The 13,482-nt window shown below is 40.8% G+C and overlaps 1 long non-coding RNA gene and 1 pseudogene across 3 annotated transcripts in view; one reads left to right on the top strand and one right to left on the bottom strand.

Moving 5' to 3' along the window:
- LOC144370342 (uncharacterized) overlaps positions 1 to 13,482 on the bottom strand; it is a 115,655-nt gene that overhangs the window by 60,807 nt on the left and 41,366 nt on the right. The window lies entirely within an intron of this gene.
- LOC144370642 (transcription factor GATA-6-like) overlaps positions 1 to 13,482 on the top strand; it is a 32,305-nt pseudogene that overhangs the window by 6,939 nt on the left and 11,884 nt on the right.

Genomic DNA, 13,482 nt, shown 5'->3' with positions numbered 1-13,482 from the left:
ATTTCAAAACAGCCTTTTCCCCACTTGGAATAAATAGGAGCACATTGTGCTTCAATCTCATCAACTTTCAGGGATGTTCCAGACTGCTTCAAACCTCCAGACACACCCTCCCTGAGGATCAGTGGGGGAGTCAGACGTCCACAAAAGAAAAAGGAAACATTGTGACAGCATTTACCAAAACACCTAACCCAATCAATGTGCTTATTTGATTTCCCCAAAACCACAAAATTAGATTTTAAAAGAGAAGACAAAAAGGCACTTTTCTGATAAAAATTACAATATGTTTTCCATCTTATTCAGGGGACAGTTTTCTTTAACAGCAAAATTGGCACAAAATGACAAGAGCAAATCAGGTTGGCAAAGAGGTTATTTATTAATGTGTGTAGGACAAAAAGACATGACAGAAAGGATGATGAAGACAGAAGGTCGGGAAAGTAGGGATCAGACATTTACTTGCCAGGTAAATTGCACTGGGCTTGGAAAAGCAGGAGATGCAACCTCTCTACCTACACCACAGTGGTCAAATGAGAGAAATCCCAGTTGGGCTAGTTGGGGAAAGGAAAAAAAAATGCTAGATTTCTGAATGGTGCTTATATACAGGGTCCTGGCTAAAGCTATCATGTTTGATAAAATGAGAAGTAATAAATTTAATTTCCTGAACATCAGTCAGTCTCTTTATACACAGACAGGCACCAAGCTTCACAAGGAGTTAATCAGCCTGACACCAGCAATTAAATTCTCCAAACTGGATCACAGCAGAGACACAGGATCCTGGTTTTTCACACCCCAACCCACCCAAGGTGAAATGGCAATGATGGTGTTTTATGTTTTGTCAATTATTCTTCAGCTCCTATATATATATATATATATATATATATATATATATATATATATATATATGTATTTCTTTAGCGTAAGTTGTTATTTTAATGATCTCTGTTCCAAATGGGGAAATACAAGGAAAAGGAATGAGGAGGAGGAGAGGGAGAAAAAGCAAGTGCGCCAGTGTGTCCCACTTGTACTTTTCAAAGCTCCCTCTGCTCCCACCCCCCAGCCCAGCCTTTTTCCTCAGTGCATGAGTCACCGCTCAGGAGCTGTTTTAAATGCCTTACTTTTAATGTTCTCTATCACTGTAGAAATCCAGCAGATCAGCATCACTTGAAGGGATCACTGGTTCGGCTCCTGCTTCCTGGTCCTAGACACCCCTCAAACTCAAAAGCATTTTCTAATTTATTACTGTCTTCATGAAAACCAAGGGGTCTGCCATCAAGACCACCGTGGGCTAGTGTTGCCTCTTCTGGGCTCCCTGGGGGTCGCATGCCCTAGAAAGACCACAGAGGATGAAGTCCTTGACCAAATGTTAGTTTCCACTCCAGGTCCCCAGAACACAAAGGAATCACACTGTGCAGGCCTGCAAGTTGGTTTTGTTTACTGTCAGACAGCATGTGCAGAAGAGAAAGCTGAGTGCATCCTGACCCACAACAAAAAGTCAGACAGCTATTTTTTCAAACCATTGTGAAAACAGGAGCTGTGTGAGCAAACGCAGGAAAGAAGTTCAAACCCAAGTGCATCACCTTCTCCCTCACAGGGACACCACTTCCTAAAGGTTTGCTTTCCTAACATCTCCCACTGGCAGAAGCTGGAGAAAAAGAGTTTTCCACAGGACCCAAAGTAGGTCTCAGAGCAAGGGAGACCTTATGGTCCTACAATGTAGAATGCTCAGAGATGATGCTGGACTGAACCACTACCTGCCATGGTGAGCTTTTCTACTTGAAGAGCAGTTATTACCAGCAGTATGGATGGTGACTTCAGCACCATCTTTCTGCACCTGCGTACCTAAACAACCTGCGCACCCATAAAGAGGCAGCCCTGAACCACTTGTCCCTCCCACCAGCCTCAGCTCACAGAGCTGTCAGGATGCTCAAGGATGGACACTTCTCTGGTAAGGGTGTAAGCCACACATGGGATAAAATTTAGCTCCATCCCCATTTTGGGGGGACACACCAAACCTGGAAAGTCTGTCAGAGTTTCCCGGAGCTAATCAATGAAGCGATTCTCCTCCTCTGACAAAGATTGTGTTGGTTTCTCACCAAGTTGTGTGACACGCAGATGCTCACCAGGTCAAACAGGACAGGCCCCCAGACCCCAGGAAATGTATCTTCTCATGGAATAAAATGAATGGAGGCAGAGTGGGCAAGGAGCAGAAGTGAGAAGGAGACAGAAGTTTGAGAAAAGACTGAACTTGAAGGTCACAATAGTTTGGGGAAGGCAGGTCAAGGTAATGTAGACGGGGTAGACCCTATGGCAGAACACCCAACCAACCAATCACATTTATCAGAACCATCCTTCCAATGATATGTCACAGAATCGTCCGTGGTGGGGGGCGGGGGTCAGAAAACTGCACATCCTGGGGTCTAGCTTCCTTCACCCAGCGAACCGGAGTCTACACCTGAATCCTGCAGGCTCCCTAGCCCAAGATCAGACCGATTCCCACAGATCTGAGTGCAGCTAATTAAGAGTAGTAAACAAGCCCAGTTCTTGACAGCGCAGAAGTTTTCCAAATTGTCAGCTTGTTTTCCTCCCAACAAAAGACAGTGGATTCCTACCTTTGTCACATTTCCTCCCCTAAACTTTTCTTTCTGCAATCCCTGCGCCTCTGCTAAACTGCAAGCCACTGAGAACCGACATGCAGGAGCGCCCCCCACCCCCACCCCACGCAGACAGAGGTACCTTTTCCGCAGAGCAGAGGGGCTGCTGCCTAGAGGCTTGCTGCCCTGCCCAGTGGTGGAAGGATGCTCTAGGGATGGAGCACGCTGAGGATTAAGCATTCCTGTCTCTGCAGCCAGACCTTTCAGCACCTCAGACCAACTGTGCTAGGGATGCACTTAGCAATTATCTGCTGGTACCGACGCCCCGCCCTCTGCTCTTGTGATTGGCTCTCCAGTCCCGGGCAGGACTGCATTGGTCTCAGCCAACCTCACTCATTGCTTTGGTTGCTACTATTATCTAAGCCATCAAAGGAAATAATTCCATGTTTCATTGACAACCTGTAAGGCTCTCTCTGGCCTGGTGTGGGGGCAGAACTGAGAGTCCAGTGGAGGGATGGGAGGAGAGTAGGAAAAGGTAGGGGTTGGGGGAGAGAGAGAACTGAGAAGGGGGGTGGATTGGGCAGAGAGAGAGGAGGAGAGAGACAGAGAGGGAGGGAGAGAGGTGGAGCTATGAAGCAATCAGATTCTCGCTCTAGCATTTTAACTTCCACAAAACAGAGCTCATAGCAACAATTTTCTGGCCTTATTTTCCCCCTTACTGGTAAATGTTCCTGAGGGCAGAGAGAATTATAACCATGGGGTTTCTGCTGGTGTCAGACAAGCTTTGGAAAGCAGAGCAAGATTGAGGGCTGAAGGAATATAGTGATATTTTTACATCCTGGAGGGCATGTGAAGGTCATTTTAGATCGTTTGGGAACATATTATGTACCTAAACTAGAGTTTACCTGTCAGTTCTTTCCCTGCAAGTCCACTCAACACCCCAACATAAGTAGGCAATTTCCCTTTGCACCCTATTCAAAGAATCTCCAAAGAGCTGTTCTTGAAGTCTATAATAGTCTAGAGTTTTTCACTGTCCTCATGGAAATGTCCAAGGGACAGGCATCCTTGATCTAATTATTCTGCTGGGACTCTTGGTTTTGCTTATTCTGATCTGGCTTCAGTTAATTGCTTAAACTCACATTATCAGTCAAAGCAAGAAGAGAGTGGAGAACCAACCTACCAAGCAGTGGAAACAGCTTTTCCTTATTCATCAGAGAATCATAAAGCCCAAGTTTTGATCTCCCCCCTTTAAATATATTTGTTCACTACATAGAAAGGACATTATTTAGCAGCTGAACTTAAGAGGAAAAAAATAATTTAGAAAGGGTCTTTGAAATAAAGCTGTTAGGTAATCAAGTCCTGGGGCTGAAGGTGTAGCTCAGTGGCAAAGCCCTTGACTAGAATGTATGAGGCCCTAGAGTTCATCCCCTGGCACCACAAAAATAGATAATCAAGTTCCAGATCAATCAGAAATTAGGCCTCCAAGCTTCTCGAACTGGGACCCTACTTCTTTGACAGGCTACAGTTCCAGCCTGTCATACAACTGTAATTCTTTCCCTCCTCTGCATCCTCAGTAGCATGTCCTCCACCACCTGGTATAGTGAGTCCCTATTTCATGTGTACATGCCTGGCTTGTCTAAGTACATTCCAAGCTCTGGAAGGACAGAGATAGTATCGTGTATATCTTTATAACTCCACAGACAGCACATAGCTCTCAATAAGCAGGCTGACTGATAAAACGTAATTCAAAACATAAAGTGTGCACAGCTCTGAGCTTCATGGAATCATGATCTCACTATGATGCTCACCCAACTGGGTGGAGTGGGGAGGGGATCCACCCTTGAGTCTGGGAGCCAGAGATTCAACACTGAACACTAGGAAATGCTGCAGGTACAGAAGTCACACCAGGCTCTCAGCACCACTGTTTTCTCTCAGGAAAATGAGGCAGCTCTTCACTCCATGTCTTTCTTCTCCCTCAGGCGTTTGAAGGAAAGGAAAGAATGGGGATACATGCTTTTCTTGAGAGGTCTCACCTCCAACATTCAGTTACTTCCACAGTGTCTTTCTAAATCACGGCCTGTCAGAGAGTGACAGTATATTAGGAATCAAAAACTAGGACAAGGAATGTATCAAAATAATTGTTTTCTACGTTACTACTTTATCTAGGTAAACTTCCTACAAATGTACAATGATAGAATTTTAACAATTTAAATTTAAATGAAACATTGAAAATTGACATAGTCCCATAAAAATTGGTCCATTTAGTCATGGCATAAAAATCATAAATTACACTTCTATAATGGAAGTAGTATTATTTCCAATTCCAAGAGGAGTTTTGTTCATACTGGCCCTCCCCTCATGCCAAAATAAAGAAATAAATAAATTATAGAAACTCCCTTGGGCAACTATCAAAGGTTTGGTTGTCCCTAAAGAAAAAGGAAAACATATCAAATGATTTTCTAAAATGCTTTGTCTGAAACAGCATGTCCTTATGTGTACCTTTTTCTTTTTGAAGATGAGAGAGAGGAAAGAGAAAGAGAGAGAGAGAGAGAAAGAGGAAAGAGAGAGAGAGTTGCAAACAGTTGTTTATGTCAGTGCCTTTTTAACTGCCTGGTCATAAAATATTCTCTTTGAGAGAAGGATGATCCCTTTGTGTCCCATAGATCAACTGTTTAATTCTGAGATTTAGAGGATACATATTAAGTATGCAGATTCCACTGGTACTTGCATTTGCATTAAATATTAGCTCCATACAATTTAAATTCATTTGGCTATGAAATGTACAGAATTCCATTTTGTGGGCAGTACTCTGACAAAGTAGCCTATTTTGAGTTAACAGTTTGAGTGCACTAGTAGTCTGAAAGGATTTGGGGGGTTCTCCTTCCTTTTTTAGTGACATAATTAAAGAAACAAAAAGAAGTGTTTTTTTATTATTAAATTCAAACTGAATAACATCCATCAAAACCACCATCTTTCTTGTGGGTAACTGCTTGTTATAACAAGTTATCTCCTATCCTACGGTAGGAGACTAGAGAAACTGACATTTACTCTTCAGCTTATACCATTTTCTCAGTTATCATTTATTTATACCAAATTCTGTTCCTAAAAGGGAGAAGAGGAGAATAAATCTAGGCAATGCCAAGAAAGAAAGAAATGTGTGAAAACGGGAGGAAAAAAAAAAGGAGGGTGATTTTCAACACTACATCTTTGGTTATTGACTTGAGCCACCCAATATCATTTAAGTAGAACGACGACATTAGCAGTATTTCTTTTTTAAAAAATCTTCTTATTAGCATTGGATATATGAAAGAATTTTCAGAAAACTTCTCCCAGCAGTTTCCTAAGTAAAGAAACTTGGAGGAATATACTCACAGCTTTCCCTTCTCACTGAGGGTTGTTGTAAAACTGTATGTAATCAAACTCCCTCCCTCTCCACCTCCCCAACCTACTCCCCCAAATCAAACCTATGGAGCCAATAGCATTTCAACAAAGTGTAAGAGGAGATTCGGCTGCCAGGAGGGTGTCAGTCACCATGGACCATTTTTAGTGATTTCATTAATTACTAATGAGTCTTCCAGGAAGTTGGTGTCAGATAGACAGGGCTTCGTGAAGTTTCAAGACTGTAAGGAATATTTTATTATATAAAACACTCTGTTAGATAAAACCATGTGATTCTGTTCATTCAAATCATGATTGTGTTTATTAGTGAGCCAGCATTGTAAATAACCTAAAAGAGAAAGACAGAGACTGAGAGACAGAAAGAGATTTGCAAGGCTAAATTGCCCATCTAAATTCTGTTTTGCTTCAGTTAAATTCTTCATAAGAAATACAGAGCTGAAAGCTGTCATGAAATATTGTCCAGCAAAGCACCAATTGACAGGAGTTGGAGAATTGAATCAAGAAAGTCAGCATCCCTCCCATGAGGCTGGCAGATCACGTGTGACATGAAGCACTCTTCCAAGACAAAGGGCTGCACACATGATTGTGGCTGTTGGAACTCCTGCCAGCCAGGACCCACGTCCTAACAGAGATACTTTCTTCAAAGAACTCATCAAACATATTTACAACGCCTGCCACATGTCATTGCATTTATAAAAACAGGTGATAATACTATTTCTAAGGCTATTAAGAGAATGATGGCAAATCAACCTACAAAGGACTACACAAATGCCCTATCATGGGATATTAAGCCTAGTGATAAAGCAATAATGTTTTGGCATGGGCCAATATAAATGTGATGCATAACCATCTGGATCTATTAGACCAGATGTCAGATCAGCTTTCAGAGTGATACCTAAAGATACTCAGAGCACCAGAAAGATGCTCCACTCAAAGGGCCACAGCTTAGGGCAATGAGGCCTCACTTCTTGTTGTCTAATGAATAGGCAAACTCTTCCACCAGTACACACCAGGCTGGAAAAAAGGATCTGGGTGTGTGAAGGTGTCAAATTTCAGCCCAAATTTCTTCAGATATACATATTTTATTACTCAAATCATGCAAACTATAAACTACATGCATGCTTGTTTTAGGGCATGACTTAAAAAATAATTTGCCCCAAATATTTTTGTAATACTAACTCTTCAGGAGGATGCCCCAAATTTGTGGAGCATGAGGTTTGAGCAGCACAAGGTTAATACCTCTACACTGCCCTTCTATCTGACTTCCAGAGGTAGCTGAAATCGGACTCCAATCCATCTACCCAACTTCATTCCACTCTCATCTCCTCTGCTCCCATCCATTACAGTCCTCCCATGGTCACATACTGTCCAACTGCCTGACTTTCCCATGGCTTCCCCAGGTTTTGCTTGCCCCACCTCCACCTTCTTCTAGTGCTATTACACTCACTCTTCAAGGCTCAACCCACACCTCTTCCTTTCTCACCATTTCTGTCTGCCAGGCCATTTTAATTTTACCCACTCAAGTTAAAATTAATTATATTCCTGTTTGTATTTTCATTATTTTTTTCATAATAACCCACATTACCCCCCAATCAACAATACTGACAGCAGCCAGCACCATGTTGGACACACATTTAGAAACAACAGAAATGAAAAGCTCAGGACAAAGGAGAAGGATCTACTTCCTTCATGGCCAAAGGCAATGGACTGCTTTCACAAAAGGAAGGATATCAGGTCGCCCTGGCCTGTTCAAGATGTTCAGGGGAGAATGAAGTGACCCATCTTTGCATCTTTGGTCATCCATACACAAATCTCTCAGCATCAGAAAGTCTGGAAATATCACAATGGTGGCAGCACCGAATTTTCCCTCCTTTCTACTCCCTCATTCTTTCCCCAGCAGGGAAGGAGTCTTAGCAGGGCCTTAGAGATTTGTTTTTCAGCAAAAGACTGTGTTTAAGTTACCTAGGAAAGTGATAAACATAAGCAAAGAAACATTGATCTGTCTAGAAGATGTATTTGCAGAAAGTCCTTTCTATCTTAGTGTTTCGGAGCTAATATATTTGCTCCCTTTGAAAGGATAAGAGAAAAACCAAAAGCTGAATATTCTCTCTGATATGCAGATGCTAACCACAATAAGCGGGGAGGGAATAGAAGTTCAGTGGATTAGACAAAGGAGAATGAAGGGAAGGGAAGGAGGATGGGACAGTAGAATGAATCAGACATCACTTTTCCATGTTCATATATGAATCCATGACCAGTGAAACTCCACATCATGTACAACCACAAGAAAAGGATCCTAATTAGAATAAGTTATACTCCGTGTAGGTATATTATGTCAAAATACACTCTACTGTCATGTATATCTAAAAAGAACAATTTTTAAAAAAATTAACAACAAAAAACAGAATGAGAGGGTCCTGTAGGGAGACCAGAGGTAGAAAAGCTGAAGGGAGGTGAGAGATGAATTGAAGAGGAAGGTAAAGGAGGGAAGAGTTCCTAAGTGCTCCTCTGAGTAGTCGCTGTTAAATTTAAATGTGATTGATGGAAAAAGATAACCAACCCTTTTATATAATCCTCTGCACTCTACCATACTCAAGATTGGCTAATAGTGAGTGTCTTCAGATTTGTAATTAACTGTGCATCTTTCCCATCACTGTGGCACAACCAATAAATTACATTATAATGCAACAGGAGCAAATAGTAGATGTTACAGTGATACTCTGAAATTATTAAGATGAGATTATGCTTAAGTACACTCTCTTTTAAGGCAGCATCAAGTGTCTAGAAAAGAGCTCTCAAGAATAACATCCCCCAAGGGTTTTGTCTTAGAAGCTACCTCAATAATCTGTATTTCAAAAGCTAAAAAAAAAAAAAAAAAAAAAAAAACCTAAGTAGAAATTAACTATACATGATCATCATGTGCTTTGGTTATCTAAATGGTTAGCTGAGTTTGCCTTTAGAGGACACTTACTTCCCCTGGCTCAGATTCATGCAAGGACCATGACTCAGTACCTGGGTTATCTCTTCTGGGCATGTGATTTTCAAGGTGGGGTTTCCCCCATAACAACTCCAGAACTCCAGTTTCCCTTGATTTTTCCCCACAAAGGCCCTTTCCTTGCTGGTAGAGCTCTGAGTCTTTGATCCTCTGTCTTTGCCAAAGGCTCTGAACTGCTCTTCCTAAAAGAGAGCTGATAAGATCCCATCAGATGCTCCTTAGCCACCCTCTCCCCACTAACAAAACCTCCCTCCTGCTTAGTGAGAGAAGCTTCTATTTTAACACCTAGTTTATTAAAGGGCCAGACACTTTCTCTTTGAACTTCATTTTATGATCCTAAGAAAAACAGGATTTATTTAAACTAGGTCTCTTCACATATGTGAAGGGTACGGAATGACCCATTATTAGCAGTTTCCATAGGGACAGGGTTGGGGGGGGGCACGTTAGGGGGGAGTGTTGGTTTGGTGCTGCTTCTGTGAAGAAACATCCTGGATCCTACACTGGAGGACAGTGTCAGTTTTTGTAGTGATCTCAGGCAACAAGAAGACCCTCCTTTCTTATTGGAATAGTTGAAAACAGAGTCTTCCTGAAGGCTCCCCATTGGGTTTCCTCTTTCCTCTACATCTAGCAGTTGATCTCTGTTGATTCCACCTTCCTTCTCCACACGTCCCTTTCTCTCATGGCTTCCCTTTTTTATGACTCTGACTTTCCTTTTCTGTTTGCAATATTAGACCTTCATGATAAATATTCCCCAAATTAACTTCTTTCTCTTGTAAATCAAATATGCTGATTAGTGAGCCTGTTAGAGGAAAAGGAAAAAAATCTAACTAAATAGAGGGAATAAAATCTCACTTATTTGTCCAGATTGGTTAGGGAGGAAAATACAGAACCGCAACTAGTTTTCTAAAGATTTTAAGCTAAAAGGTGTTTATGAGGGCAGAGTGACATCAAGTCATAGCATAATGGTTTTATGAGCTTTTTATCGATTTTTCTCAAGAGTTGAGTTGGGAGATTATTCTCGGGTAATCTCAACAAATGACTCCACAGTGCTGAGATTCATTCAGATCAGTCCCATTCCGGATCGATCATGACATGAGTGTCTGAGGGGGCTAGAGAATCAAGCACGGTGGCAGATGAAGAAGAAAAGAATGGCGGTGCCAACATTTTGGCTTAAATCTTCATAACATCAGTTTTACAAAATGTCTGAGTGATGGAGTTTCGGAATCCAACTCCGCTTTCCAACTATTAAAGAACTGTTAAGAAGGGCTTAAGCTTCCAGAGGAAAGCTTTGAAATTGACACAAGCGCCTTAAGACAGTCTCCATAGCCCAAGACACTGAAGAGCTGGAAAAGGACAGATCTGCCAATGTATTTATAGCAATGCCACTGCCATTATTGGGGGGGTGGCCTTTAATCTTTTCTCCAATTTTTAAGGCACTGTTGGGCTTTCATGAATTATAGCATCTATGAACTGGTATTCCTTTCATGATTCTTCCCTCTCAGCTCCAATAAGAGCAGCATTTGTGTAAGAAAATATGGTCCTTCTGCCCTTGTAATGAGCACAGAGGAATACCTGATCGGCACAAATGTTACAGAATCATAAAGGGCAGTTTCAATAAAGCTTATCATCAGTGGCGCAGAGAGACCCAGCTGGGATTCTCCATCCTGACTGGTTACAAAAATACTTCCTGAGGTTATGAAGCAAAGGTGAAGCTTTTTGGAGACTACTGCTGGGCCCCTCACTTTGATAGTGAAGATCTTAAGGGGCACCATAAACGAGGTTTTATCAAAGAGCTCTGGCCAATACAACCCAAGAGAATCAGAAACCCAAGAAGATCAACCAAAAGGTTTGCAATTTGAGAGGTAAAGATGATGTAAGTTAGAGAATCTAAGTGATCAGCTTCCTGACCTAACCAGAGCCCAAGGCCTGGCACACACTAGGGCTTCATAAATATTTGGGGAGTCCTAAATGGATGGATGAATGAATGAATGAATGAATGAATTTTATTATGGCCCTAAACCTTTGGCCTACTTATGACCTTGTGTTTCCAGGATGATATGTGTGTAGGAAGGATTTTCTTTCTTGACATCACATTTAAAGATGGCTAATGTCTCCTAACCATCACATCTTTGTAAGTCTGTATGCCACATACAACTCCACACAAAGCTATCCTCAATTTATCTTTTAATTTGTCTTGTCAAATATCTTCATTAAATTTCCAGAGGTTCCTTAACACTGACTAAAACTGCACTCTGAACAATGGGTACATGAGATTAATAAAGAGCTTGCTTACTGATTTAGTGAGACTCTCTGAAAGACCTCCTCACCTCATTGCTCACCTTTCCTTTGTTTATAGCTGGTCACAGCCAAAGCCACTGGTGCTTAGAAGGGATTAGTGAATAGTTCTAATTTTAGGAAACTATTCTTTTTTAGCATTATTTATTTATGTGATTTATATCATCTATGAACTGGTTGTTACTATTATTATTATATTTTTAAATTTTTTGTTCTAATTAGTTTTATGAAACTATTCTAAAATATGAAGTGCTTGCATCTGTCAGCTCAAAGTGCCACCACAACATACTGCAAATGGAGTACCCTAAGCAAAGGAAATGTGTTCCCACAGTTCTGGAGACTGGAAGTCCCAGATCAAGGTCTGTCCATGTCAGGTTCAGGCTTTTCCTATTGGTTTTCTCATGGTGTCCTCAGTTGGTGGAGTGAGAGTAGGATCACTGATATCTCTACATATGAGGACATTAGTTCTATAGAATCAGGATGTAGTTTATCCTATGATCTCGATTAACCTTATTTATATCCCTGTCTTCCAATACAGTCACATTGGGGGTTAGGGCATCAATATATGAAATTGTGGGTGGTGAGAAGACATAATTACACCCATAGAAGTGGTATTTTATCTTATTAGAATAGTTTGAGAATTATTCTCCCTAGCGATGAAGAAGTAGAGTGAATGGGATAATACCTCAATATCTCATATCCCCTAATAGTAAATGTTTGTGGCTTCTGAAAACTACCTTCCTTTCCTTTCCTTTTATTTTGCCTCTGCCTTTTCTTCTCATCAGTGTTGCCATTAAGTCCACTAGTTTTCAATTGCAGAATATTAAAGTAAAACATAATAAAACAAAACCTCCATTATATGCACAATTGTTGATATCCTGAACCATTCACCATCTCTCCCCCTGCCTGCTGCAACTGCTTTTCATAGCCTCCAACTACATCTTGGAGCACCCTCCAGAATCCTAGGTTAGATGTTTCTCAAGTGACTTCTTCCTGATTCCTGGGGTGCTCTGCTGCTCTAAGCCCTATCACCTGCCCTCTAGTCAAGTGAGCAGACCCACTGCAGAGCACCTGCCATTTAGCAAGAGCCAGAGTAGGCGTCAGTGGCTCTGGTATTGATTCTCACCTATGTCCCTTTTTACCTAGAAGAAGGACATAACTCCTTTGAGGTTCAACTTCCACAAATTTAGAAGGCCAGTCAACACCTATCTTAGCCATTGTTAGGAGTATTACCACATGAGCTAATGTAGATGAATTAGCACAGGGCTGGATATGTAACTGTTCTCTATAAATGTATTTTGAACTTGAATAACAATACATGAGAACAATGCACTACTTCTTATTAATGTATCTTCAAACATTTGCCAAACTATTTAATGCCTATCAGGTAAATGCTCAGTTGAAATACATTGCCACAAAGTAAACTATGGTTTCTCCCTTATGAATGTTAAAATAGTCAGCTTCTCTTAAAATTGTTGTTGAAAAGACTTTTGGAGGCCAAAGATAACAGTGATTTTCTTTTATATTTTTTCTTTTTTTAGGAACAACATGTGGTAAAAGGTTACATCAGTCCTTTTAAGCATAGCTATTAGTTCAAAAGACAGTGTTCAGAAACAATGTGTTGAAGATATCAAACAATATATACAATGTGGTACTTTTTTAAACACTTACACAACTTATATTAATTTGACCTGATTTCCTCCCCTAAATACTTGATATAATATTCTTCCAAATAAATTTATGAGTCTAAATCTTTGTTCTTTTAATAATGATATTAACTATGGCATTACAGGTACATGTGTCTAGCAGTGATAGTCCTAAGCACTACTTAACAGAAGCTACTGGATACAACTCAAGCAGTGCTTCAAAGAAAATTTCCTAAGAATGAATTAATAAAAAGAATCACTTAATTGTTTGTCCAGTACCATGAATTTAACACAAGGATGATTTACTACTGAGCTACATCTGCAGCCCTTTTTATTTATTACTTTTTTGTGAGACAGAGTCTTACTAAGCTGCTCAGGGCCTTGCTAAATTGCTGAGCCTGGACGTGAATTTGTGATCTTCCCATCTCAGCTTTCCAAGTCAATGGGATTACAGGCCTGCACCTCTATGCTCAACCAAGTACTTTGATTAACAATTAAAAAGAATGAAAACTGAGTTTAGAGGCACAGGCCTGTAATTCCAGCAGTTTAGGAGGCTAAA

Source organism: Ictidomys tridecemlineatus, chromosome 14 (genome assembly GCF_052094955.1).
Source record: "Ictidomys tridecemlineatus isolate mIctTri1 chromosome 14, mIctTri1.hap1, whole genome shotgun sequence".
In the NCBI taxonomy this organism is placed as follows: Eukaryota; Metazoa; Chordata; class Mammalia; order Rodentia; family Sciuridae; genus Ictidomys; species Ictidomys tridecemlineatus.
This window is presented reverse-complemented; position numbering and strand designations above follow the sequence as displayed.